This window comes from Stegostoma tigrinum, chromosome 8 (genome assembly GCF_030684315.1).
Source record: "Stegostoma tigrinum isolate sSteTig4 chromosome 8, sSteTig4.hap1, whole genome shotgun sequence".
In the NCBI taxonomy this organism is placed as follows: Eukaryota; Metazoa; Chordata; class Chondrichthyes; order Orectolobiformes; family Stegostomatidae; genus Stegostoma; species Stegostoma tigrinum.
In genome coordinates this window covers 84,608,990-84,635,960 of record NC_081361.1, presented here as the reverse complement: position 1 = coordinate 84,635,960, position 26,971 = coordinate 84,608,990, and the positions used below count along the sequence as shown (strand labels likewise).

The 26,971-nt window shown below is 41.1% G+C and overlaps 1 protein-coding gene across 4 annotated transcripts in view; it reads right to left on the bottom strand.

Annotated features, from left to right (window-relative positions):
• abca4b (ATP-binding cassette, sub-family A (ABC1), member 4b) overlaps window positions 1–8,054 on the bottom strand; it is a 156,406-nt gene extending 148,352 nt beyond the window's left edge. For 3 of the 4 annotated variants that reach the window (XM_059648065.1, XM_059648068.1, XM_059648067.1), the window contains exon 1: window positions 7,901–8,054. The gene's annotated coding sequence lies outside the window, so the exon portion shown is untranslated. Of the gene's footprint in view, window positions 1–7,228; window positions 7,388–7,900 lie in introns of those variants that run through there. The other variant, XM_059648066.1, reaches the window with a different exon arrangement.
• Between the last annotated feature and the right edge of the window lie 18,917 nt (window positions 8,055–26,971).

The following is a 26,971-nucleotide window of genomic DNA, read 5'->3' as shown; positions in this document are numbered from 1 at the left end:
ACATCCTAGTAAATCTCCTCTGCACCCTTTCCAATGCTTCCACATCCTTCTTATAATGCGGTGACCAGAACTGTACGCAAATCTCCAAGTGCGGCCGCACCAGAGTTTTGTACAGCTTCACCATAACTTCTTGGTTCCGGAGCTCGATCCCTCTATTAATAAAAGCTAAAACACTGTATGCCTTCTTAACAGCCCTGTCAACCTGGGTGGCAACTTTCAAGGATTTGTGTACATGGACACCGAGATGTCTCTGCTCATCTACACTACCAAGAATCTTACCATTAGCCCAGTACTTTGCCTTCCAGTTACTCCTACCAAAGTGCATCACCTCACACTTGTCTGCATTAAACTCCATTTGCCACCTCTCAGCCCAGCTCTGCAGCTTATCTATGTCTCTCTGCAACCTACAGCATCCTTCGTCACTGTCCACAACTCCACCGACCTTAGTGTCGTCTGCAAATTTACTAACCTATCCTTCTACGCCCTCATCCAGGTCATTTATAAAAATGACAAACAGCAGTGGACCCAACACCGACCCTTGCGGTACACCACTAGTAACTGCTCTCCAGGATGAACATTTCTCATCAACTATCACCCTCTGCCTTCTTTCAGCAAACCAATTTCCGATCCAAACTGCTATATCTCCCACAATCCCATTCCTCCGCATTTTGTACAATAACCTACTTTGGGGAACCTTATCGAACGCCTTGCTGAAATCCATATACACCACGTCAACCGGTTTACTCTCATCTACCTGTTTGGTCACCTTCTCAAAGAACTCAATAAGGTTTGTGAGGCACGACCTTTCCTTCACAAAACCATGCTGACTTTCCCTAATCAATTAATTCTTTTCTAGATGATTATAAATCCTATCCCTTATAAACATTTCCAACACATTACCAACAACTGAGGTAAGGCTGACTGGTCTATAATTACCAGGGTTGTCTCTACTCCCCTTCTTGAACAGGGAAACCACATTTGCTATCCTCCATCATGTGGCACTATTCCTGTAGACAATGATGAGTTAAAGATCAATGCCAAAGGCTTGTCAATCTCCTCCCTAGCTTCTCAGAGGATCCTAGGATAAATCCCATCTGGCCCAGGAGACTTATCTATCTTCACCCTCTGTAGGATTTCTAATACCTCTTCCTTGTGAACCGCAATAATACCTCTTCCTTGTGAACCTCAATATACCTCTTCCTTGTGAACCTCAATGTACCTCTTCCTTGTGAACCTCAATAATACCTCTTCCTTGTGAACCTCAATAATTCCTTGATTCCCTTAGAATCTTAAAATTTATCTTGAATATATCCAGTGACCTGCCATCCACAGCCTCTGGTTTATAGAATTCCATTGGTTCACTACCCTTTTAGTGAAGTATTTGTCCTTCTCTCACTCCTAATTGGTCTACTCAATATCCTGAATCTCTTACCCCTGGTTCTAGACTTTAGGAAAAACATAATCCTTCAAATTTGTCCTCTGACTAGATGCTGCTTGGCCTGCTGTGTTCACCCAGCTCTACACCTTGTTATCTCAGGTTCTCCAGCATTGGCAGTTCCCATTATCTCTGTTAGAATTATATGTGTTTGAATCAAATCCCTTCCCTTCCTTCTAAAGTCTAGCCAATATGGGCTCAGTCAAACCAATCTCTCCTCCTGCCATCCTGGTAACAGCCTAGTGAACCTCTGATGCACTCCCTCTATTGCAAGTATATGCTTTCTTGGATAGGGAGACCAAAACTGCAGAATATATGCCAGATGTGATCTCACCAAGGCTCTGTATAATTGCAGTGAGGCATCGCTACTTCTGAACTCAAGTCCTCTTACAATGTAGGGTCAATATATCCTCTCCCAATGTGCAGTCTCACTAATTGCTTGCTGCATCTGCCTGTCTACTTTCATTGACTGGTGTTCAAGGACACCCAGCTCCCTTTGTATAATCCACATTCCCCAATATATCACCATTTAAGTCATGCTCTTCCTTTCTGTTTTTCACACCAAAGAACGTAATTGACATTCAGTCACATTGCATTGCACCTGCCATGTGTTTGCCCACTCACTCAGCTTGTCTAAATCACCATGAAGCCTCCTTGCATTCTCCTCGCATTTCACAGTCCCACCTAGTTTTGTATCATCAGAAAACTTGAAAATACGGCATTTGATTTCCTCATCCAGGTCATTATATATACGCACATATATGGTCCTTGCGGTCCCCTATTTGTTGCTGTCTGCCACTTAGAAGAAAGGTCTAATTAGTCCCATTCTCTATTTTCTGTTTGACAACCAATTCCCAATCCATGTTAACATTTACCCCAATCCCATGTGTTTTAACTTTGTCCACCAACTTCTTATGAGGAACCCTATCATCCAAGAAATTCCGAGTAAACCACATCCATTGGTTCTCTCTTATCTACTCTGATAGTTATATCCTCAAAAAAAGACAAAACCCTCTCAAAATATACTAAGAAAATAGCCTAGACTCCAAGTTTTTCTTATGTTAACTGGAAGTATAGGGTGATGTTCTCTGGAAGCAATTGAATTAGTCAAACTACCAGGCTTGAAGCAAAACACACTTTATTCTTATACAATACATAAAATGCAAACAGAAGAAAGAAGATTTGGAATAACCTAATTCACTGGAAAACTTAACAGAATAATAGATTATTTAATTACTATGCAACAACTATTCCAATATAGTAACATCCCAGAAACACACCCTTGGCAAAGGCAAATTCAGTAAAATATATTGTCTCACATGCAATCCTAGCAGCAGGCAGAGTACCCCACCATTTATCTGTAACAGAGAGAGGAAAAGGAGCTTCCACATCCAGGTTTAAGACTCCAACAGCTACTGAAAGCTAAACTAAAATCCTGATTCTTTGGGAGCTTGACTCCACCTATTCACGCTGCTTTATTGTTCTAACCATAAAATAAAAACCAAGGCCTCACAATCTGATTATTGGCTTGGAACAGACCGGTCAGCACTTCTGCCTCAACTTCACTTCATAAAAGAAATAAGGACAAAATATACCTCCTAAAGCCATAGTATTGTCACAAAGTCTATAGAGTTCTGGAAGATGACCAGACCACTAATCTATACAAAATATCCAGGGTCGCTTCCTTCAGTAGAAGTTGCTGGAAAAGCTCAGCAGGCCTGACAGCACCTGTGGAGAGAAATCAGAGTAAATGCTTTGGGCCTAGTAATACTTCCTCAAAACTCACTGGACCCAAAATGTTAATTCTGATTTCTCTTCACAGATGCTGCCAAACTGCTGAGCTTTTCCAGCAACTTTGTTTTTGTTCCTGATTTACAGCATCCACAGTTCTTTCTGCTTTTGCACTTCCTTCAGTACTCTGGAATGCATGTTATCAGTGGCTGGTGATTTGTTAGCCTTGAACACTTCTAATATGCCCAGAACCATTTTCTTACTAATACTCATTTCCTTCAGATCTGTCCTCTCTCTTGGTTCTCTAATATTTCTGGGAGGTTATCTGTGCCCTCTTTTGTGAAGAGCCAAAGTATTTGACTCTACCAGGCCTTGGCCTCAATTCTAGAAGCACCCTGAAGGGCAAAGACAGTCACCATTCTCAGACACTAACCAATCCTTTGAATTTGCAGCCTAAATATCTCCATTAATACGCACAGAAGAAGCTATTATACTGCTTCATCATCAAGACAGAGTCCATCTATTCTGTGACCTGTTTTTCTTTTCTGCTTTGACATTATCCACAAAGCCATACATTACCTCTCAGATGTCCCCCAACTCTATCCCGGAATTCCTCTCTCTTTCTCTCACTCTAGTTTTTCTTCTATCATTTTTATGGTCCCTCCAAGCACATCTCATACATAAAACCAATTCTGGTCCCCTCAATAATACTACATTTATCATCACCTAACTTTCCTTCTTGGTTGATAGTATTGATAATTTGGTCTTGCCTCTTTCTTATGTGATTGGTTCCCACAACTTATGGCCAGTAAGGCCAGCATTTAATGGCCATCCTTCAGTAACATTGAGACTGTGATCGTGAGCTGCCTTCTTGAATCACTGACACTGTTGTGCTGCAGGCACATGCACACTGCTGTTAGAGCAACAATTCTAGGATTTTGATTCAATGATGACAAAGGAAAGATGACGTATTTCCAAGTTAAAGTGGGGCATGTCTTGGAGGGGACTTTGCAGGCACAGGTCTTCCCACACACTTTCCGCTCTTGTCCTTCTAGAAGGTATAATGTTTGGAAGATGCTGCAGAGGGAGCCTCTGCATTTTTCTGCGCTGCTGGTACAAAATGCTGCCTCTGTGTGTGGTGGTGTGGAGGGAGTGAACATTTAAGGTGTAAGGATACCAATCAAGCGGGCTGCTTTGACATGGACCATGTTGAGATTCATGAGTGTTAGTGAAGTTGCACTCATCCATGATGCTGCGCCTTTTTGATAATAGGCAGGCTTCATGGAGTCAGGATGTGATTACCTGTTGGAGAATTCTCATCCCTGACCTGCGGTTATGCTCACAGAATCTATTTGGTGGTCTAGTTAAGTTTCTGTCTGTTACAGACCCCAAGATATTGCTAGTGATGGGAATGTCATTAAATGTTAAGAGATGATTAAATTCCGACTTGTTGGAGATGATAATTATGGGGCCTGAATGTCGTTTAAGTCTTCATGCTAGGCTTGGTTTGCATTGGCATCTGAGGAGTTACGTATCCAGTGTGGAACCTTAGTGTTTTTACACAGATTTGATTGTGAAGGACTAATGTTGAAAATTATAGTCTTCAATTTATAAATGTACACTATTTCCACATGTTTATTATTTCTACTTTATGTTATCAGAGGTAATTTCAATTTAGCAAGGAATTCAGGAGGCTATTAGATAATTATTTAAATAGAAACGATGCACAAGTGTGTGTAGAAAAGGCAGAATGTCACTAAGTCATAATGATCATTTGGAGAGTTGGTGATCATGGGACAAAGGGTCTCCTACACTGTGGCACTTCTGTGGAGCAGAAAATAGGAACTTAGCCACAGGAGTAGGTCATTCAGCCCTTCAAGCTATTCTGCCATTCAATGAGATCATGGCTGATCTGTGCTCTAACTTTCCTTTGGTCCATTATCCTTAACATCTTTGCTTAACAACAATTTATCTATCTCAGATTTAAAATTAATAACTGATCCAACATCTACAACTGTTTGTGAAAGAGATTTCCAAACATCCATCATCTTTTGTGTGTAGAAGTGCTTCCTAACATCTCTCTAAAATGGTCTGACACCAATTCTCAGACTAAGCCCCCTAGTTCTAGAATTTCCATATAGAATAAATAGCTTATCATTATCTACCCTGTCTTTTCCTGTTAATATCTTAGACTCTTCAATCAGAACTCCTCTTAACCTTTCTCATTTCTAGAGAAAACAGGCCTAATTTGTGTAATCTCTCCTCATAACTTAACCCCTGAAATTCAGGTATTGTTCTCGTAAAGCTGCATTGTCATCCCTCCAAGGCCAATGTATCCTCCCTAAGATGAGGTGCCCCAATCTGCTCACAGTACTCAAGATGGTGTCTAACTAGCTTAATTTCTGAATCTTTATACTCCAGTCCTCCAGATATAAAGGTCAGTGCTCTACTAACTTTCTTGATTAGAAGTCGATCATTCAGGCTATTGAATCTGTTCCACCATTTGTTGAGATCACAGCTGATTTTATAATCCTCAATTCCACTTTCCTGTCTTTTCGCCATAACCCTCAGTTCCTTTATTGATTAAAAATCTCCCTAACTCAACTTTGAGTATATTTAATGACTCAGTCTTGATTACTTGCTGCATAGAATTCCACAGATTCACAACCCCCTGAGAATAGAAATTCTTCCTCAGGTTTGTCAGGTGATCCCTATTCCGAGGTTGTGCCCTTTGGTCTTAGGTTCTTCTTCAAGGGGAAATAAACTCTCCCCATTTACCCTGTTAAGCTCCCTAATAATATTATATGTTTCACTATGGCCACTTTTCATTCTTCTAATTCTGCAGGGTCTACATTTTTAAAAGCTGAAATGATGTTTCAGTGCTTAAAAGGCTATAGCACTGATTTTCTTTCGTAAAGGAATTTAATGCAGTTCACAATTTTATTATTAGGCAAGTATACATTTATTATCCAAGAACATTTCTATACAAAGTCATTTATACCTATAGACGTATATATAATTCATAGTTCTATTACAACGTGTATATTTGTCAATAACAGTATAAAGTTCACCAAAACTACAACTAATATCTAACATTAAACTCTTTGTCATAACTTACATGCTCTAATCTAAATCTTATTAACTGTTCAGAATTGAGAAGGATTATTAACATATGCATTCTGAGGCTCACACATGTGGGACCATCATATTCATAATGCTAGTGCATTCGTGTTTTGTTGTTGCTCCTTGTTAATACTTAATCCAATTACAACAAATTCTTATCATGGAAAAGGATTTTATTTTGCTGACATATCCAGAAATGTGGACTAGGAGATTTCAGCCCCTTGTACAAAACTGTACTAAAACCTCAAGCTTGCCATGAAGGCAAAAAAAACAATATTTGATATATTCAAATCTATTTCATATATTGATTTCTTCGCACGTTACTTTATAAATTAATACAAAAGATACATATGGGTCAATATATGTAAGTGACATTGTAAAAGGTTTTATTGCAACACAACTTGTACTTTAATTAACACAGATCTATTCAACAATTTCCTTCTGTATTTATTACCAACTGAACCTTGCTAGAGAACTACAGGCTTTTAAATTATACTTATGACCAAACTAATTTAAAATGTACATGCTGAGATCATAACTTGGGAATGCATCGCTTCACCATGGGCATTTCTCACAATCACAAGATTGCCATTTTATACTTAATAATTCTTATGCAATTATTTTTAGTTTGAAGCATACAAAAGCCTCCCCAAATTACAAAAAAAGGCTTAGAAATTGAATCATGATGTATTCACCATTTTTTGGCATTGTTAGGGTGACATACATGTTTCTTAATTGACACCTACTTAGGAGATGTTCTGGGCAGGCACCTGAAACGGACATTAGTCACCCCAGTTTCACATGTATTGAATATAATGCTTTTTCTAGGTCCCTGTGTCAAATGCATTCTGAATAAGCACAGCAGCTGCTCAGCAGCCACCCTTAAAGGGCCAGCAGGAAGCTGCCACCTTATAAGTAAATTTCTAGCATTTTGTTTACCTTGTTGTGGAGGTAGGAGGATGTGCTTCTTCTGGTGCCACATTAAAACTGCTGTCTACTGTTCGTCCCTTACTCTCATTTCAGAACACTTGTTTCAACTTCCAAACAGCTGATTTTGTTGTCCCTGCAACTGTTGAGTTGTTTCCGGGGTCTGTGAAAGGTTCCTCTGCAATTTGCTCATACTATTCTAAAGACGCTGCTAGACTGATTAACTGTGGCCCTATCACTGCATGCACTGGCACCTGTATCATCCACTGCATCTGAATAACACTTCAAATTCTGCACTATTTAGTTTCTATACAAACATTCTGAAATTTGCATACCCTTTGCACATAGTCTGAAAGATGAAGAATTAACTTTAGATATGAATATTTAATTTGGAACATTATCCTTCTGACTGTCAGCACTTCAGGATTGTGCAAGCATTTTATATTATTAGTCCACAAAATAGGGTTTCAATGTATGATCGCAAAGATTAAAAAAACTTTATTGCCGTGTATATCTCCAAAAATTCTACATTCCAATAGTTATTAAACATGGTTTGTACTATCATCCAGATTTAGTAGTTCAGCCTGCATCAGATTAACAAGAACCTATCGTAAAGGCAGAGTACTGATCAAATCCAGAATTACTTGTTGAATGTAAAGAAAAGGAATTGATCCTTTATCTTACCTCAGGTTGAAAACTGACATTTGAATGTAATATCCAAGGGCAACAAATTCTTCTTACGAGAATACATTTCTAAGCAAGTTCCTTATGATGTACATCTCAACAGGAGCTGCTTCAAACTACACAGCTCAAATGTAATCTGATTATTTTAATCCTGTCCTCAAAATGGAGCATCTATAGGAGAGCAGTGCCAGAAGAAAATATAGTTAATGCTAATTCATTTTCTGCATTGCTTTGCTGAAAAGAAAATCATTTGGAAAAGTTACATATTTCACTGACTTTTGATTGAAACATTTGAAACAAGTCAATTCACAATAGGATGCTTTGTTAATACGTGACCTACATTTTCATGGCACTTTATGATGCCATCCTTATTAAAATTTAGCAAATCATATGCAAGGCTGTCATTATGAATTAGTCTAAATAGATACTGTGTGGTGAAATCCTCTACAGGCTCAGTAACAGCTCATCTTGCTCACAAATAACAATATTCCTCAGCTAACTGGCAAAACAAAACCTGACTGTTCAGCCGTGCCTGCATTTATTTTTACTAGTTATAGAGCTCAATATATTTTAATGCCACAATAATACCTGGATGTTTAATGTAAAAATTATGGTAGTAATGATTTGAATTTTACATATATTCCATTTACTGATTTTGCTACTCTGAATCACAAACTAAGTTACAGGTTGAGTTTAAGTGTTCAATGAGGTTGCTAAATATAATTATCATAGCTTTCTCATACATTAAAACATATACTATTCTTGTAATGACAATATGTGACAACTGATACACTTTTGCAATACCCTCATTTTATAAGTGGTTTACCCTGGCTGTCAGGAGTGCTTACATTGTTTCTTATGTCCTTGTAATGCTCCTTAACCTGGTCAGTCTTATGGAATACCTGGAAGGACCAGCAATAAAAAGTGAAGATTCAAATAACGACTATGATTATTAGTACATATATTAGATTTATACGATATTTATGTTAAAGATTTTGATTATTAATACATATACCTGTACTTTAGTACTTATTAGTTGTTCGTACTGCTAAACAATCAATCTGAATTGGATTTCATAGAATCTCTACAGTGTAGAAACAGACCATTTGGCCCATTTAGTTCACACCGACCTTAGAGTTCATGCTCTATCCCTCTAACGCTGCATTTTCCATCTCTAATTCCTGGATACACATCCCTGGATATTCTGGGCAACTTCCCATGGCTAACCCACCTAACTTGCACGTCTTCGGAATGTGGGAGGAAAACAGAGCAAACCCATACAGATACAGGGAGAATACGCAAACTTCACACAGTCACTTGAGGCCAAAATTGAACCAGGGTCTCAGGTGCTGTGAGGCAGCCACTGACCCGCCAGGCAACCCAAACTGTGCCAAAATGACTGCCAAATATGTTTTATTGTTTGGAATCTGGGTTAAATTAAGTTTTCTTGTGCAAATATTTCAAATAATTAAGAACAACTTCTATTTATTTTGCACTTTTAATGCAATGGAATGTCCCAACACACTTCACAAAGCACTTAAAATAAAATGACACTGCAGTTGTTCATTAGCTTGTCAAGCTGGTTGTTTTGTGATGTGCAGATGTTCATTAGCCTTCTAGTCAACATCATCAGTGCAAATGTCTGCACACCACAGAACAACTCGCTCGGCGAGCTAATGAACAACTGCATCCACACCCCAAGCCACAAATTTTTGCTGAGACCTTAAAAATGATACTGTGTTACATAAGGAGGTATTAAGTCAGCTGACCAAATGTCTGGTAAAGAAGTAGGTTTTAAGAAACTCCTTCAGGAGGATATTGAGTTAGAGAAGCGGGAGAATGTGTGAAGGTATTCCAGAGCCTGGGTTCAAAGGCACAGCTGCCAATGGTGGAGAGATTATTAAGGATATTATGGAAGCCACAATTAGAGAACTCTGACATCTCAGGGCTTTGTGGGGCTGGGGGAGATAACAAAGGTAGAGAGGGCAAGGCCATGGAAAGATCCAAAAACAAGGATGAAAGTTATAAAATCAAAGTATTGCTTGACTGGGAGTCAATGTAGGCCAATGAGCAGATGGATTAAATGGGGCATGCTGCAAACCCTGAAGCAATGGAGTTTTAGATGACGTTAAGTAGAATGTGACACATCATCTAGGGGTGGGCTAGAATAATTGAGCCTAGAGATAAAAATAAAGATGTTAGTGACTATTTTAGCAGCAGATGAACTGAGACCGGTCAAAGCCACAGCACTTGTTTTCCCTTTCTTCTTTCTTGGGAGGTGGGTAGTACAAGCAAGGCCAGTAAGTGCTGTCAATCTCTATGCCTTGAACTGAATGGCTTGTTTGACCATTTCAGAAGGCAGTAAGAATCAGTCACTTTGCTGTGGGTCAGATCAGGTAAGGATGGCAGATTTCCTTCCCTAAGGGTCATCAGTGAACCAAATGGTTCTTAATAAAAATCAATGATAGCTTCATATTCATCATTACTGAGACTAGCTTTATGTTTCAGATTGTTTCAGTTGAATTTAAATACCAACTATTGTCAGCGTGGGAATAGAACACATATCCCCAGAGCATTAGCCTAGCCTTCTAGATTACTAGCCCACTGAAATTACCAACATGGCATGAGGTTAAAAAGATGGAAGTAGGTAGCCTTAATTATGGCACAAATATGAGGCATGGGATCAAATTAATTTTGCAACAAATTTATTACAAATGTAGATAGGCTCCACGCAAGGTTTCGTAAATTTCATATATAATGTTGATATAACTTGTAAAAAGCAAATCAAGCCCATTCCTGCCTTGAAATTCAGATTGTTGAATATTCATACTTGCATGGAAAGACATTTTGGAGATGTCCACGGGACTGCACAGCTACCTACTTGGGTAATAACTGTCAGCAAAAGATTAAAATTTCAGCGAAAATGGTGGCAAAAGGAATTTTTTTTATTCATTGGATGAGAGTATCACTGGCTAGGCAGAATTTATTGTCCCTCCCTCATTACCCAAAGGGCAGTTCAGAGCCAACCACACTGCTGGGGGTCTGGAGGCACATGTAGACCAGCCCAGGTAAAGATGGCAGTTTCCTTCCCTTAAGGACATTAGTGAACCAGATGGGTTTTTACCTTGACAATTGACTCATAGTCATCATTAGACTGTTAATTCCAGATTTTTTAATTAAATTCAACTTCCATCATTTGCAGTGGTGGGATTTGAACCCAGGTCCCCAGAATATTATGTGGGTCTCCAGATTAACAGTCCAGCGATAATACCACGAGGCCATCACCTCCCCCTTTCAGTGCTAATAAGTGAATTGTGTTTTTTAAAAATATTCGCATTCGTTGCCTGAAATGCATAGATTTTACAAATTTCTGTACTAGATTTTACTATCCAATTCTTCAGCGTGCTGTATGATCAGCAATCTATCCTGACTGCTCAATATCAAGTACTGAGATAATGTGAAGCAAGGCTACACCAATAAATGGGGTGGTATGTTGGCTCAGTGGTTAGTGCTGCTGCCTCACCAGCTCTAGGAACCTGGGTTTGATTTCAGCCACAGACTGTACGTGTGAAGTTTATGCATAATCCCTGTGGGTTTCCTCCGGGTGATCTGGTTTCCTCCCACGGTCCAAAGATGTGCAGGTTAGCTGGGTTGGCCATACTAAATTGCCCAGAGTGTCCAGGGATGTGTAGGTGGATTAGCAATGGAAAACACAGGGTTACAGAGAAAGACAAGGGAATAGGTCTGGGTGATATGATCTTTGGAAGGTTGGCATGGACTCGATGGGCCAAGTAACCTGCTTCCACAGTGTAAGGGCTTCTATGATTCTGTAAAACCCTTGTGTTATGTGCTGTGGGTGCTGTAATCTGTGCATTTCTTCAATCACATTAGAGAGGAACTAATGAAAATACTTATGAGATAAGACGAATGAAAAATGATGGATAGAATTGAATGCGTTCTTCCAGGTGAGCTGGGAGGTGGCACCGTGAATTGGGTGGGACCCTGTTGTCTTCCTGCCTATGTCCTAATTACATTCAGGGTGGGAAGGCTTGAGGATGGCCACTAACAGTTCACTTGCCATGCAAGGTGCATGGTAGCAGCTGTGTGTGAGGAGTGGGGTCAGATTCTCTTACTCTAAGAGGCTCAACATTGAGCTACACTTCTGCGCTTTATTTTGACTCCCATGCTCCCCTCTCACTCATGAACTTCTCCCTGTAACGTCATCCCACTCTCATTAGCTTTTGGTCTGGCATCCTTTGAAAATCTTAGGCCTCTGCTGAATCCATTGCCCTCAGTTGCCATAATTCCCTCTGGTTGACTGGGACCGGAGGTTGGGGGTAGGATTCCAGCCACTGGGCACTTGATACCCTGTCTAGTCCTGCTAGCATTTTTAAGGTTCCAATAGACTTCCACCTTATTCTTCTAAACCTCAGTCAATATAGCCCTAATTGATCCTGTCTCTCTCTGCATGTCAATGTGTTGCATCCCAGGAATCAGCCTGGTAAACCTCTCCATAGCCAGAACATAATTTCTCAATTAAAGAGACCATACTCCAGATGTGGTCTCACCAAGGCCCTGTACAATTGCAACAAGTTATGCCTGTTCCTGAATCTCGAATTCTCTCATTGTGAAAAACTAATATTCTATTTGTTTTCTTCACTGCCTGCTGTACCTGCATGCTTACTTTCAGCAGGTGATGTACAAGGACATCCAAATCTCATTCCACCCCTGCCTCTCCCAATTTTTGCCATTCAGAAAATAATCTGCCTTCCTGCTTTTGCTTCCAAGTGGACAACCTCACATTTGTTTACATTTTACTTCATCTGCCAGACATCTGCCATTATGAGGTGGAGGTTAGGTAGACCTTAGGATTAGGATAAAGTTTGGCACAACGTCACGGGCCGAAGGGCCTGTACTGTGCTGTACTGTTCTATGATCTATGGGCCCATTCATCCAATTTGTCTGAATCACAGTGAAGGGCCTCTTCTTATTATAAAGACCTCCTTACAGTTCAACCTCCCACTTAGGTTTATATCCTCTGACAATGGCAATATTACATTTAGTTCTCTCAGCTAATTCAGTAATTAAGGTTGTGAATAGCTGGGGTCCTAGTAGCCGACGTGTGAATGCCTGCAAGTTGGAAAATGACCCGTTTCACATTTATCACTATCCACCACTGCTTGGCTGCCTTTGTTCCAAACTGAACAGTTTTTCTTTCAACTCCACTCGCTATAAACATAAGTGTTATTGTAGGTATCTGTAGGGATCCTACCTATATGTGGGCCAAATGGAATGTTCATTGTTCCTATCTAATTCTGGGCCCATTCACCCATTTCTCCTGTATAATGGTATTCCATGCCATATCCTGCTTTCTTCCTGAAATGGAATATTTCATTGAATTTTCATCCGACTTCCACCCTCATCCTGCCTTCACATAGTCTATATCTGATCCTTGTTTCCTCTTTGATGACTTCTTTGGACAGGATTTTCATCTGTAAGTGGATTTGCTTTGCAAATGGTCACTTTTCAATTTTTTTGATGAAACCTGATTTTTTTTTTAGATTCCATACAGTGTGGAAACAGGCCCTTTGGCCCAACAAGTCCACACCGCCCCTTGAAGCATCCCAACCAGACCCATCTCCCGATAACCCACACACCCCTGAGCACTATGGGCAATTTAGCACGGCCAATCCAGCTGACCTGCACATCTTTGGACTGTGGGAGGAAACCGGAGCACCCAGAGGAAACCCATGCAGACACGTGGAGAATATGCAAACTCCACACAGAAGGTTGCCCGAGGCAGGAATTGAACCCTGGTCCCTGGCGCAGTGAGGCAGCAGTGCTAGCCACTGAGCCACTGTGCCACCACATTCCTGACCAGCAATAGTTTGGAACAAAATACGTAACGTGTAAACTCAGTCTTAATGGCACACAAAATGTTTAAGTTGGTGAAGAAAATGAAAAGCCTATCAAGGGGTTTAGCACATTCTGAAAATAAATGTAAATCGTTTTGTCATCTTCAATGTCACTATTAAGTGCTGTGTTGTAGAAATATGCTGGTAGAGCAGTGATTATTATAGGGATCTTTCTTGCAAAGGTGTGTTGACTGTATAGTGGTCACTAATATGTAATTATTCACGGATATTAACATAACATTAAGATGCCTCTTGCTATCCTGATTTTATTAGAATGGCAGAACTGATATTTTAAAATCCTGCTTCTGAAGGCTGACAAAATGGGTGTGCTCCTGCTCCCCACTCCATTGGTTGTCAGGCATCTTGCTTTCAATGAAATTAATTTGAAGAAACGGAACTGAAAGAAAATTCTAACTCTCCTTTAACCTCTATTCTCATTATCCAGGACCTCAAACATTCCTCTCGAGTGAATTAGTGATTTGATTGCACTTTTTTTGATGATTTTGTGGCTCCCACTGTGGCGTCTATTTTGGAGAGGCCAAATACTGACCAAGTGAACACCTCCACTCAGTCTGCGCACATGACCTGAAGTTTCTGGCCATCTGATGTTTTAATTTTTCACCTTGCTTCCATTGGAACTTTCTGTACTTGGGCTGCTGCAATGTTTCGATGGAACTCAATGCAAAAGTGAGAAACAGCACCCCACCGGGGCTACTCAAAGTCTTCTAGAGCTCAAGAACAAGAGCTCAACAAATTTTATGTTTAATCTCTATCCATGTTTTGTTTTGCTTTTTTAAATGCCATTTGCTTTATGCTGCATTTAGCTTGCCATTTACATCTCCTCTGGACTGATCTTGTTTCATTATTTGTCCCTTAGCATTTACTTTGGACTTGCACCATGAAAATTTATTTAATCACTCCTGCCCTCCACCCTATAAAGAGAAACTCACATTTAAGCAGGCTGGAGTTAGTAGGAACTGCAGAAGCTGGAGAATCTGAGATAACAAGGTGTCGAGCTGGATGAACACAGCAGGCCAAGCAGCATCAGAGGAGCAGGAAAGCTGACGTTTCAGGCCTAGACCCTTCTTCAGAAATGTTTGACCAGTGTCAATGAGGGCAATGCTGTTGATACAGTATTCAAGAACTTCCAAAGGTAGGTGAAACAGTGCCATACAACAGACTTGTGTGTAAAGTTAGGGCTCATCGAATAACAGGGATATGGCAACATCGGCAATGACAAGTACCAAAGTAACGGTTAATGAATATTTTGCAGGCTGGGGCATGTATTGTAATGGGGTTCCACAGGGATCAGTGTTGAGGCTCTTGCTTTCCCTGATACATAGAAATAATCCAAACCATACTGTTTAATTCACAGAGGACATAAAACTTCTAAGCTTTGTAAATGAGGAAGAGAACAGTGCATAACTCCAAAAGGGCATAGACAAGTTGGTTGAAAGGTGTGTTGGTGGTAGATGAAGCTCAACTCAGAGAGGGAGGTGAAACATTTTGGTACAAAAGACATGGAGACAATATAAAAACCCAAATCTAAAGGGAGTCTAGGAGCAGCGGGATCTCGGTGCACAGGTCAGACAGGTTCAGACAGCAATTTTGAAAGTGTACAGTAACATAGGCTCTGTCTATAGGGCGTATACTACAAGGGCAAGGAAATAAATTGAAAGGCACTGGAGTATTGTGTCCAATTGAAAGCTATATTTTAGAAAGAACGTGATAGTATTAGACTAACTGCAGAAGAGGTTTATGAGAATCTTATTTTTTAAAAGTTCATTCATGGGGTACGCATGTCACTGGCTTGGCTAGCATTCATTGTCCATCCCTAATGGCTGCCTTCTTTGTTAGATCCCAAAGAACACTGGCTCTGCTTATTGGCTTATACAGAGAGGAGAAGAGTCAATTGTCATAACTTCACAAATTACTTTATTAAAGTCTTCCACAAGACACGTGTTGCTTATACATTTTCTTATAAACTAGACCATTCTTTCTCACAAACTGAACTAGAACCTATTTATATACCCACAAAAGTCTCCGACACCTGTGAATAGTCACAGAACATAAAAGCTAATACCTGATCAGGATAGCTGCTACTGCTGCTAATGAGGGTTGACACTGGCCAGATGCTGCTCTAGGTGTCATCACCACGTCCTTAACATTAGGTCTGCTTCTGCGATGGTTGGTCTCTGGAGTTTTCACCGGCTGCACACCTGAGAATCTTCTTATCCTTCTCTCCTATCCCTCTCAAGTTGTGTTGCCTCTTTCCTGTTGGCTAAGGCTAATTCACTTATTGCATGCCTTTACCTTATTGGCCCTGGCCCAGAGATTTAGGCAGCATTGCTTTATTATTTCTCATCCAAATAAGGCTTTTACGTTAGTTCAATATTTTTTGCAAAACTTAGTTATTCCAAACTGGTTTAAATTGGCTCAAACTAATGCTTGGGCTCAGGTCATTTTGTTTACAAGCTGCTTCTCAATTTGTGTTAACACCTTTGCATTCAGTACCTCCTGTTAGCGATGTCGGTGGCTGGTACTCCTCTCTCTATCTTTCTGCAGCCTCTGGCCAACATCTCCCAGGCAGTGATGTCAGCAGCTTGTACCTCTATCTTTCTCTCTGCAGCCTCTGGCTAACATCTTGAATGATTCAAGTCCTGGGGTACATGTCAGCGAGTGCTTTTTGTAAAGGACTCATATTTATTGCATCCTCAATTGTCCTAGAGGAGGTTGCCTTCTGGAATTGCTGCAATTATTGGGATATAGCAGTGATGTTGGAAGAGAATTGCAGGATTTTGATCCAGTGACAGCATAGGAATGGGTCTTACAGTTCCAAATCAGGATAGAGTGGGAGAGAAACTTGCATGTAATGGCTTCCCATGATCTTCAAGGTGATAGATGTAGACTGTTTGGATGGCTCTGTTCAAATAGGCTTGGAGAGTTACTGCAGTACACCTTGCAGATGTTACATACATCTGCTATGGTGTAGAGGTGGTGAAGCATGAATATTGAAGGTGGTAGATCAGGTGTCAATCCAGCAAGCTGTTTTGTCTTAAATGGTATCAATCTCAAGTATTATTAGAGCAGCACTCACTCAAGCCAGTGGAAAGCATCTCAATATACTGCTGATCTAGGCCTTGTTATTGGTGGATAGGTATTTAGGAGACAGGACAAGAATTATTCACTACAGAGTTCCAAACTTCTGATCTGCTCTTGTAGCCACAATATTTATACAGCTGGTCCAGTTCAGTTGTTGGTTAAGGCTAACTCCCAGGATGCTGGTAGTAGGGATTTCACAGATGGTAATGTCATTGAATGTCAATGGTTAGATTTTGTCTCCTGTTGGAAATGGTTCAAGGTGGCAATGGAGTAACATTTTAGTGACAGCAACGAGAGCTCCATGCTTTCTAAGTTTGGCATGGAAAAAGACAAAGATAGAGTGGAAAAAAAAAGGTACTGGTGTGAGGGAAGGCAGGTTTTATGGAACTAAGGCAGGATCTGGCCAAAGTAGACCAGGAGCGGCTACATAAGAATAAATTTAATAGCAGATCAGTGGGAGGTGTTCAAAAAGGTATCGGGGATAATACATGCCCAGCATGTTTCCTTCAGGCTGAAATATCAGAACAACAAGCCCAGAGAACCCTGGATGTGTAAGAATATTTAGAAATTGATAAAAAGGAAAGAAGAGACGCATAACTGGTGCAAAAGAAGCAAACCAATGGAGGCCCTAGAAGAGTACACAAATCTTAAATAAGCAATTAAGAGTGCAAAAAGGGGGCATAAAAAAATAACTGATGGACAAGATTAGCAGTGTGAAATAGAGAACGAGGATTTAATGGATTTTTGGCAGGTTTAAAAGTGGCCATCCCCAGGTGTGGATGAGTTGTGTCTCAGGGTGCTATGGGAGACAAGGGAGGAAATCACAGGGGCCCTGACTCAAATTTTAGATTCCCCTCTGGTTTCAGAGGACTGAAGGACAGCTCACGTGGTTGCACTTTTAAAGAAGGATTGTAGATATATAGTAATAGGGGATTCAATTGTAAGGGGAATAAATAGGAGAGAAAAACATTCTTTCTGTGTGAATCCAGGATGGTTTGTTATCACCCTGGTGCAAGGGTCAAAGTTGTCTCAGAGCGGCTGTAGGACATTCTGGGGAAAGACGGTGAATAGCCAGGTGTCATGGTGCATACAGGCAACAACGATTTAGGTAAAAAAACAATTCCAGATGAGGTCCTACAAGCTGAATTTATGGAGTTAGGAGTCAAACTAAAAAGTAGGATCTCAAAGGTAGTAATCCTGGGATTGCTACCAGTGCCATGCGCTAGTCAGAGTAGGGATGGCAGGATAGTTAAGATGAGTACATGTCTTGAAGAATGGTGCAAGAGGGAGGGTTTCAACTTCCTGGGACATTGGAATTGGTTCTGGGGAGGTGGGACCAGTACAAACCAGATGTTCTGCACCTTGACAGGACTGGAACCAATGTCCTTGGGGGAGTGTTTACTAGTACTGTTAGGAAGGGTTTAAACTAAAATGGCAGGGGGATGGGAACCAATGCAGGAGGTGTATGGTGGGGACTGAAACAAAAGGCAGTAGGGGCAAAAGTGAAAATTGAAGACAGAGAAACCAAAGACAAAAAACAAAAATGGCTACATTTCACAATGATTCTGCAAAGGCAATAAACATCAAAAAAATGAGCCTGAGGCTTTGTGTCTAAATGCAAAGAATATTTGTAATAACGCAGATGAATTAACTGCACAAACAGTTATTAATGGTTATATAATTGGGGTCACAGAGACTTGGCTCCATGCTGACCAGGGATAGGAACTCAATATCCAGGAATATTCAATTTTTAGGAAAGACAGACAGAAAGGAAGGGGAAGGGGGAGTAGCGTTGCTGGTTAACGAGGAGGTTACCACAATAATAAGGGAGGACATTAGCCTGGGCAATGTGGAAACTGTATGGGTAGAGCTGCAGAACACCAAAGGGAAATAGACATTATTAGAAGTTGTGTACAGACCGCCAAACAGTATGATGTTGGGGGCTGTATCAAACAGGAAAGTTTGCAGTAAGGGTACAGCAATTTTTATGAGTGACTTCAATCTACATGTTGATTGGACTACCCAAACTGGTAGCAATGTGACAGAGGAGGATTTCCTGGAATGTATGAGGGATTGTTTCTTTGACTAATACATTGAAAAACCTACTACAGAGCAAGACATCCGAGACTGGGTATTGTGTAATGAGAGAGGATTAATTAGCAACATTGTGGTGCAAGATCCTTTTGGGAAGAGTCAGCATAATATGGTAGAATCCTTTATTGAGATGGAGGGTAGCACTACTACATCTGAAACTTGGGCCCTGAGCTTAAAGAAAGCTAACTTTGATGGTATGAGGCATTGGCTAGCATAAACTGGCCGAGGATATTTGAGGAGTTGACAGTGGATAGGCAATGGCAGACATTTAAAGGACACATGGATGAATTTCAACAATTGTATATCTCTGTGTGGCATAAACCAGAGAAGGGGGCTCAAACATAGCCAGCAGGGGAAATCAGGAACAGTCTTAAAATCAAGCAGGAGGCATATAAATTGGCCAGAAAACCCAAAGACTGGAAGAAACTTAAAATTCATCAGAGGAGGACAAAGTGTTTTATTTGGAAAGGGAAAATAGAATATGAAAGTAAGCTTGTGGAAAACATAAAAACTGACAGCAAGAGCTCTTATAGATATGTGAAGAGAAAAAGGCTGGAGAAGACAGCTGTGGGTCCCTTGCAGTTAGAATCAAATAAATTCATAACGGACAACAAAGAGATGGCAGACCAGTTGAACAAATACTTTGTTCTGTCTTCACTAGAGAGGGCACAAATAATCTTCAGGAAATGCTCAGAGACAGAGGGTTAAGCATGAAGGAGGAGCCAAAGGAAATCCTTATTAGTCAGGAAATGGTTTTGGGGAAATTGATGGGATTAAAGGCCATAAGACCATAAGACATAGGAGCAGAAATTAGGCCATTCGGCCCACTGAATCTGCTCCGCCATTCAATCATGGCTGATTAGTTCCTCAACCCTATTCTCTCTCTTTCTCCCTGTAACCCTTGATCCACTTGATAATCAAGAGCCTATCTCTCTTGGTCTTAAATGTACTCAATGACCAGGCTTCTACGGCCTTCTGTGGCAGTGAATTCATAGATTCACCACTCGCTGGCTGAAGTAGTTTCTCCTTATCTCTGTTCTAAAAGGAATTCCCTTTACTCTAAGGCTGTGCCCTCAGGTCCTAGAGTGTCCTAACAATGGAAGCATCTTCCCAACATCCACTTTGTCCGGGCCATTCAGTATTCTGAAAGTTTTAATTAGATCCCCCCTCATCTGTCTAATCTCCAATGAGTATAGTCCCAGAGTCCTCAAACGGTCCTCACATGTTAAGCTTTCCATTCCTGGGACCATTCTTGCAAACCTCCGCTGAACCCGCTCCAGGGCCAATATATGCTTCCTGAGATATGGGGCCCAAAGCCGCACACAATACTCCAAATGTGGCCTGACAGAGCCTTATAAAGTCTCAGCAGTACAGCCCTACTTTTATATTCAAGCCCTCTCAAAACAAATGCCAACATTGCATTTGTCTTCCTGACTACTGACTCAACCTGCAAGTTTTCCTTGATAGAATCCTGAACTAGAACTCCCAAGTCTCTTTGCACTTCAGATATCTGAATTTTCTCCCCATTTAGAAAATAGCCCATGCTTTTATTCTTTTTACTAAAGTTAATGACCTCACACTTTCCCATGTAGTACACTATCGGCCACTTCTCTGCCCATTCTCCTAACCTGTCCAAATTCTTCTGCAGCCTCACCACCTCCTCAATGCTACCTGTCCATCCACCTATCTTTGTAATATCTGCAAACCTAACCAGAATGCCCACAGTTCCTTCATCTAGATCATTAATGTACAAAGTGAAAAGTTATGGTCCTAACACTGACCCTTGTGGAGTATCACTTGTCACTGGCTGCCTGAGAAAGACCCCATTATCCCTACTCTCTGCTTTCTGCCAGGCGGCCAATCTTCTATCCATGCTAGCACCTTGCCTCCAACACTTTGGGCCCTTATCTTACTCAGCAGCCTCCTGTGTGGCACATTATTCAAGGCCTTCTTGAAGTCCAGATAGATAACATCCATTGACTCTCCTTCGTCTACCCTGCTCATTACTTCCACAAAGAATTCTAGCAGATTTGTCAGGCATGACCTCCCCTTGAAGAAACCTTGCTGACTTTGCCCTATTTTACAATACACTTCCAAATATTCAGCAATCTCATCCTCTATAATGGACTCCAAAACCTTACCCACGACCGAGGCTAATTGGCCTGTAATTTTCCATCTTTTGCCTTACACACTTTTTAAACAGGGGTGTAATGTTAGCGATTTTCCAGCCCTCTGGAGCCCTCCCTGACTAGTGATTCCTGAATGATCACAACTAATGCTCCCACTATCTCTTCAGCTATCTCCTTTAGAACTCTGGGGTGTAGTCCATCTGGTCCAGGTGGTTTGTCCACCTTCAGGCCAATCAGTTTTACTAGCACCTTTTCCTTGATGATGGCCACCATACTCAGCTCTGACCCTCTTGAATTTTTCAGATATTACTCGTGTCTTCCACCATGAAGGCTGACATGAAGTAATTATTGAGTTCCTCAGCCATTTCCTTGTTCCCCACTACTATCATTTTCCAGCCGTCCAATGTCCACTTTTGCTTCTCTTTTGCCCTTTATATACCTAAAGAAACTCTTAGGGTCTTCATGTATATTACTGGTTAGCTTACCTCGTATTTAATCTTCTTCCTTCTTATTTCTTTTTTTTTGTAGCCCTCTGTTGGTCTTTGAAAGCTTCCCAGTTCTCTGGTTTTGCACTGCCCTTCGCCACATTATACGCTTTCTCTTTTGCTTTTATGCTGTCCTTGACTTCCTTTGTCAGCCATGGTTGCCTCATCCTCCCTGTACTATGCTTCTTTTTCCTAGGAATGAACTTTTGCTGCATCTCCTGAATTACTCCCTGAATCTCCAGCCATTCCTGTTCCACTGTCTTTCCTGCTAGGCTCCTCTTCCAGTCAATTCTGCCCAGCTCCTCCCTCATATCGCTGTAGTCGCCTTTATTCAGCTGTAATACCATTACCTCTGATTCTATCTTCACCCTCTCAAATTTCAGAGTAAATTCTATCATCTTATGATCACTGCCTCCTAAGGGTTCCTTTACCTTAAGCTCTGTTATCAAGTCTGCTTGAGACCCAATAAAGACCCCAGGGCCTGATGTTCTGCATCCCTGAGTACTTAAGGAAGTGGCCCTAGAAATAGTGGGGATATGTTGGTGATCATTTTCCAGCATTCTGTAGAGTTCCAATGGACTGGAGGGGACCTCATGTAACACCACTCTCTTAAAAAAGTGGGAGAGAAAATGGGGAATTATAGACTGGTTTCCCAGGCCAGTGGTGGGAAAAATGTTGGAGTCAATCATTGAGGAATAACTGAGCATTTGGAAAGTGGTGACAGAATCAGACAAATCTGCTGGAATTTTTTTGAGCATGTGACAAGAAGAGTAGACAGTGGTGAATGAGTGACAAGATTTCACACAAAGAGATTAGTAAGGAAAATTAAAGCTCATGGTATTGGAAGCAATGTAGTGACATGGATAGAAAACCAGTTGACAGACAGGAAGCAGAGTTAGAAATGAGTCCTTTTCAGACAGTGACAAGTGGGGTGCCATAGGGTTTGGTGCTGGGACCTCAGCTGTTCACAATATACATTAACATTTTGGATGAAAGGAATTGAATGCAGTATCTCCAAATTTGCAGATGACACTAAACTGGGTGACAGCATGTGCTGTTAGGAGGATGCTAAGAGGCTACAGTGTAATTTGGACAGGCTGAGTAGGCAAATACTTGGTAAATGCAACACAACGTGGATAAATGCGAGGTTTTCCACTTTAGTCACAAAAACAAAAGGCAGATTATTATCTGAATGGTGGCAGTTTAGGAAAAAGTGAGGTGCAATGAGACCTGGGTGTCATGGTGGAACAGTCGCTGAAGGTTTGCAGACAGTGAGGAAGCTAATGGTATGCTGGTCATCATAGTGAGAGGATTTGAGTTTTGGAGTAGGGATGTCTTGCTGCAGTTATACAGGGCCTTGATGAGGCCACACCTTGAGTACTGATAATCAAGAACCTATCTATCTCAGCCTCAAATGTACTGAATGACCTGGCCTCCACAGCCTTCTGTGGCAGTGAATTCCATAGATTCACCACTCTCTGGCTGAAGAAGTTTCTCCTCATCTCTGTTCTAAACGATCTTCTCTTTACTCTAAGGCTGTGCCCTCAGGTTCTAGAGTCTCCTACCAATGGAAGCATCTTCCCAATATCCACTTTGTCCAGTTTTGGTCTTCTAGTCTGAGGAAGGACAATCTTGCTATTGAGGGAGTGCAGCAAAGGTTCACCAGACTGATTTCTGAGATGACATGACTGACATTACAGGAAAGACTAGATCGGCTGAACTTGTGTTTGCTGGAATTTGGAAATACATTGAAACATATAAAATCCTGATGGGATTGACAAGCTCGATGCAGGAAGAATGTTCCCAATGTTGGGGAAATCCAGACCTAGGAGTCATGGTCTAAGAATACGAGGTAAGCGATTCACAACTGATATGAGGAAGAATTCCTTCATTCAGAGTTACGAAGCTGTGGAATTCTCTCCCACAGGAAGCTATTGAGGCCAGTTCTTAGATATATTCAAGAGGGAGCTGGATGTGGCCATTGTAGCTAAAGGGAACAAGAGGTATGGGGAGAGGGCTGGAATAGGATACGGAGATTGGATGACCAGACATGATCAGTTTGATTGGAGATGCAGACTTGAAGGGGCAAATGGCCCACTCTTAAATTTATTTTCTATGTTTCTATGCACACCAGGATCTACATAATATCGCGCCTCACATTAGTGATAAGGAAACTATCAGGAAAAATTCTGAAGGAGAGAATTAATCTCCCATTGGCAAGGCAAAGTTGGAGCATCATGCCTAACAGATCTATCTGAACATTTCAAGGAAGTGACAAAGTGTGCAGATCAGGGAAGTATGGTTGTCGTAGTTTATATGGATTTCAGTAAGGCCTTTGACAAGGTCTCACATGGGGCACTGATAAAGGAGGTAAAGGCAGATTTGATCTACAATTAACTTCATGGCAGGACAGAGAGGTTGCTACAGCTGGCAGTGTGAAAGACTGGGGGCAACACACACACACACATAGAGGTGCATATCAAACATTAAGGGGCCCAGCTATATATTTACATATATGCTTGTATATATGTAGATGACTGTTTGGGGTTGATGATAATTAAGTTTGCCATTGAGATGAACCATATCCTGTGGTTGACAGTGAGAAAAAAGCTCTTAGGGTACAGAGTTGAGAGGGAAATTGTTAGATTGGTCAGATAGGCAAATGGAATTTAACCCTAATGAGTGTTACTTTCAAAGTGCGCAAGAAATGAGAGTAGACAATAAATGGCAGGACATGAGGAAGCTCAGAGGAAAGAGAGATTGTCACCGATTGCTGATGGCTGCAGGGCAGGTTAATAGCTTGGTTGAAAAGTCATGAGATACTTGCTTTTAATCAATTGAGGCAAAGATTCTAAAGAGCAGAGAGGCCCATCGCTATGGTCGATCCTGGGCGTCCATAAAGAGGGAGCACACAGAATCCACAAACACTCCTGATGCTTTCAGAGGGAGATGGACACCAACTTCATTTTGAGCTGGTTCCTCCACCTCTTAACTTTTGATAGTTTGCATTGCCCTTCATGGTCTTTGCACATAAATTATTTAATTGGAAGCACATGATGGTGATTTATAGATGGAAAAATACTATGGATGACTGGAGGGAAAAATAGTTATGCGTAAGACCACTTATTAAAAAAAAACAGTAGGGAGTTACATTGGAGCAATACAGGACTTTGGTCAGGCCACAACCAGAGCGCCGCATGCAGTTCTAGGGAAGGAGGGCACTGGAGGAGGTAAAGACAAAATTCACCAGGATATTGCCTGGGATGGAGCACCTTAGCCATAAAGAAAGGCTAGATAAGCTCAGGTTACTTTCTTTCGAACAGAATTTGAGGACCACCTGATAGTGGTGTAATTACAAGGGACGTGTACAGCTCAGACAGAAAACAGTTTAAAAGGAATAACAAAAGGACATACTTTTTTTGGTGAAAGGCAGGAGATTTCGAAGGCATTGGGGGGTGATAATAGTCTGAAATGCACTGCCTTAGAAGGTAAGTGAGGCAGGAAACCTCATGATTTTTAGAAAAGGACTCACATGAGCACTTGAAGTGTCATAATATAGAAAATGTTGGGAAAGGTCAGCTGAACTAGCAGCGTTAGTGAGAAAGAGTAGTACAGGTCTTTTAGAGTATGGACAGATTGCTTCATATCTGAGGAGTTGTGGATAATGCTGCAGTGACTTCCCAACCTCTGACCCAAGGGAGAAAGCTCAATAACAAAGCAGCTGAAGATGGTTGATTCTGGGGTACTATATTGAAGAACTCAAGCACTCAGGTCCAACAACCAAATGCATCTTCTGGATTGTTAATTATATTCAAAACTGAATATAGACAGATAAACAGAATTGATGCATTAAATGATCTAATTGTACTCCTACATTGTATTGCTGGGTTTGACTCCAACAAGGTTTGAGGACTAATGAATTTCAGTTATGAAGACAGACTAAAGACCGCTACGTGATGGATAAAGGAGATCTGACTGAAGTATTCAGAGACATGAATGGTCTGGATGGATGCATTCTCTGTGGTAATACATCTGGCAAAATCCACTTGTCAAAATCCAAAATGCTGGAGGAACTCCGCAATATTAGCAAGCCCCGATCATGTTGAAGAGCAGAGGAGACTTGACGGGATGACTCGCCTACTCCTGCTCTTATGTTTTACAGCATATGAATCACAAAAAGCTAATGAGTGATTAGGAACACAAATAGAATATTGCCACTTATTGTAAAATGGAAAGGACTATTAAAGTAAGGAGCTGTTACTACAGCTGTTCAGGACCTTAGTAAGGCCACAGCTGGAGTACTGTGTAAACGTTTTTACACAGAACATAACAGCACAGTACAGGCCCTTCGGCCCTCGATGTTGTGCCGACCTGTCATACCGATCTCAAGCCCATCTAACCTACACTATTCCATGTACGTCCATATGCTTATCCAATGACGACTTAAACGGACCTAAAGTTGGCGAATCTACTACCATTGCAGGCAAAGCATTCCATTCCCTTACTACTCTGAGTAAAGAAACCACCTCTGACATCTGTCCTATATCTTTCACCCCTCAATTTAAAACTATGCCCCCTCGTGCTCGCCCTCACCATCCTAGGAAAAAGGCTCTCCCTATCCACCCCTTCAAACCCTCTGATTATTTTATATGTCTCAATTAACTCACCTCTCAACCTTCTTCTCTCTAATGAAAACATCCTCAAGTCCCTCAGTCTTTCCTCATAAGACCTTCCCTCCATACCAGGCAACATTCTAGTAAATCTGCTCTGCACCCTTTCCAAAGCTTCCACATCCTTCTTATAATGAGGTGACCAGAACTGTACACAATACTCCAGAGTTTTGTACAGCTGCAGCATAACCTCTTGGTTCCAGAACTCAATCCCTCTATTAATAAAAGCTAAAACACTGTATGCCTTCTTAACAGCCGTCAACCTGGGTGGCAACTTTCAAGGATCTGTGTACATGGACACCGAGATCTCTCTGCTCATCTACACTAAGAATCTTACCATTAGCCTTGTACTTTGCCTTCTGGTTACTCCCAAAGTGCATCACCTCACACTTATCTGCATTAAACTCCATTTGCCACCTCTCAGCCCAGCTCTGCAGCTTATCTATGTCTCTCTGCAACCTACAGCATCCTTCGTCACTATCCACAACTCCACCGACCTTAGTGTCATCTTCAAATTTACTAACCCATCCTTCTACGCTCTCATCCAGGTCACTTATTAAAATGACAAACAGCAGTGGACCCAACACCAACCCTTGCGGTACACCACTAGTAACTGGTCTCCAGGATGAACATTTCCCATCAACTACCACCCTCTGTCTTCTTTCAGCGAGCCAAT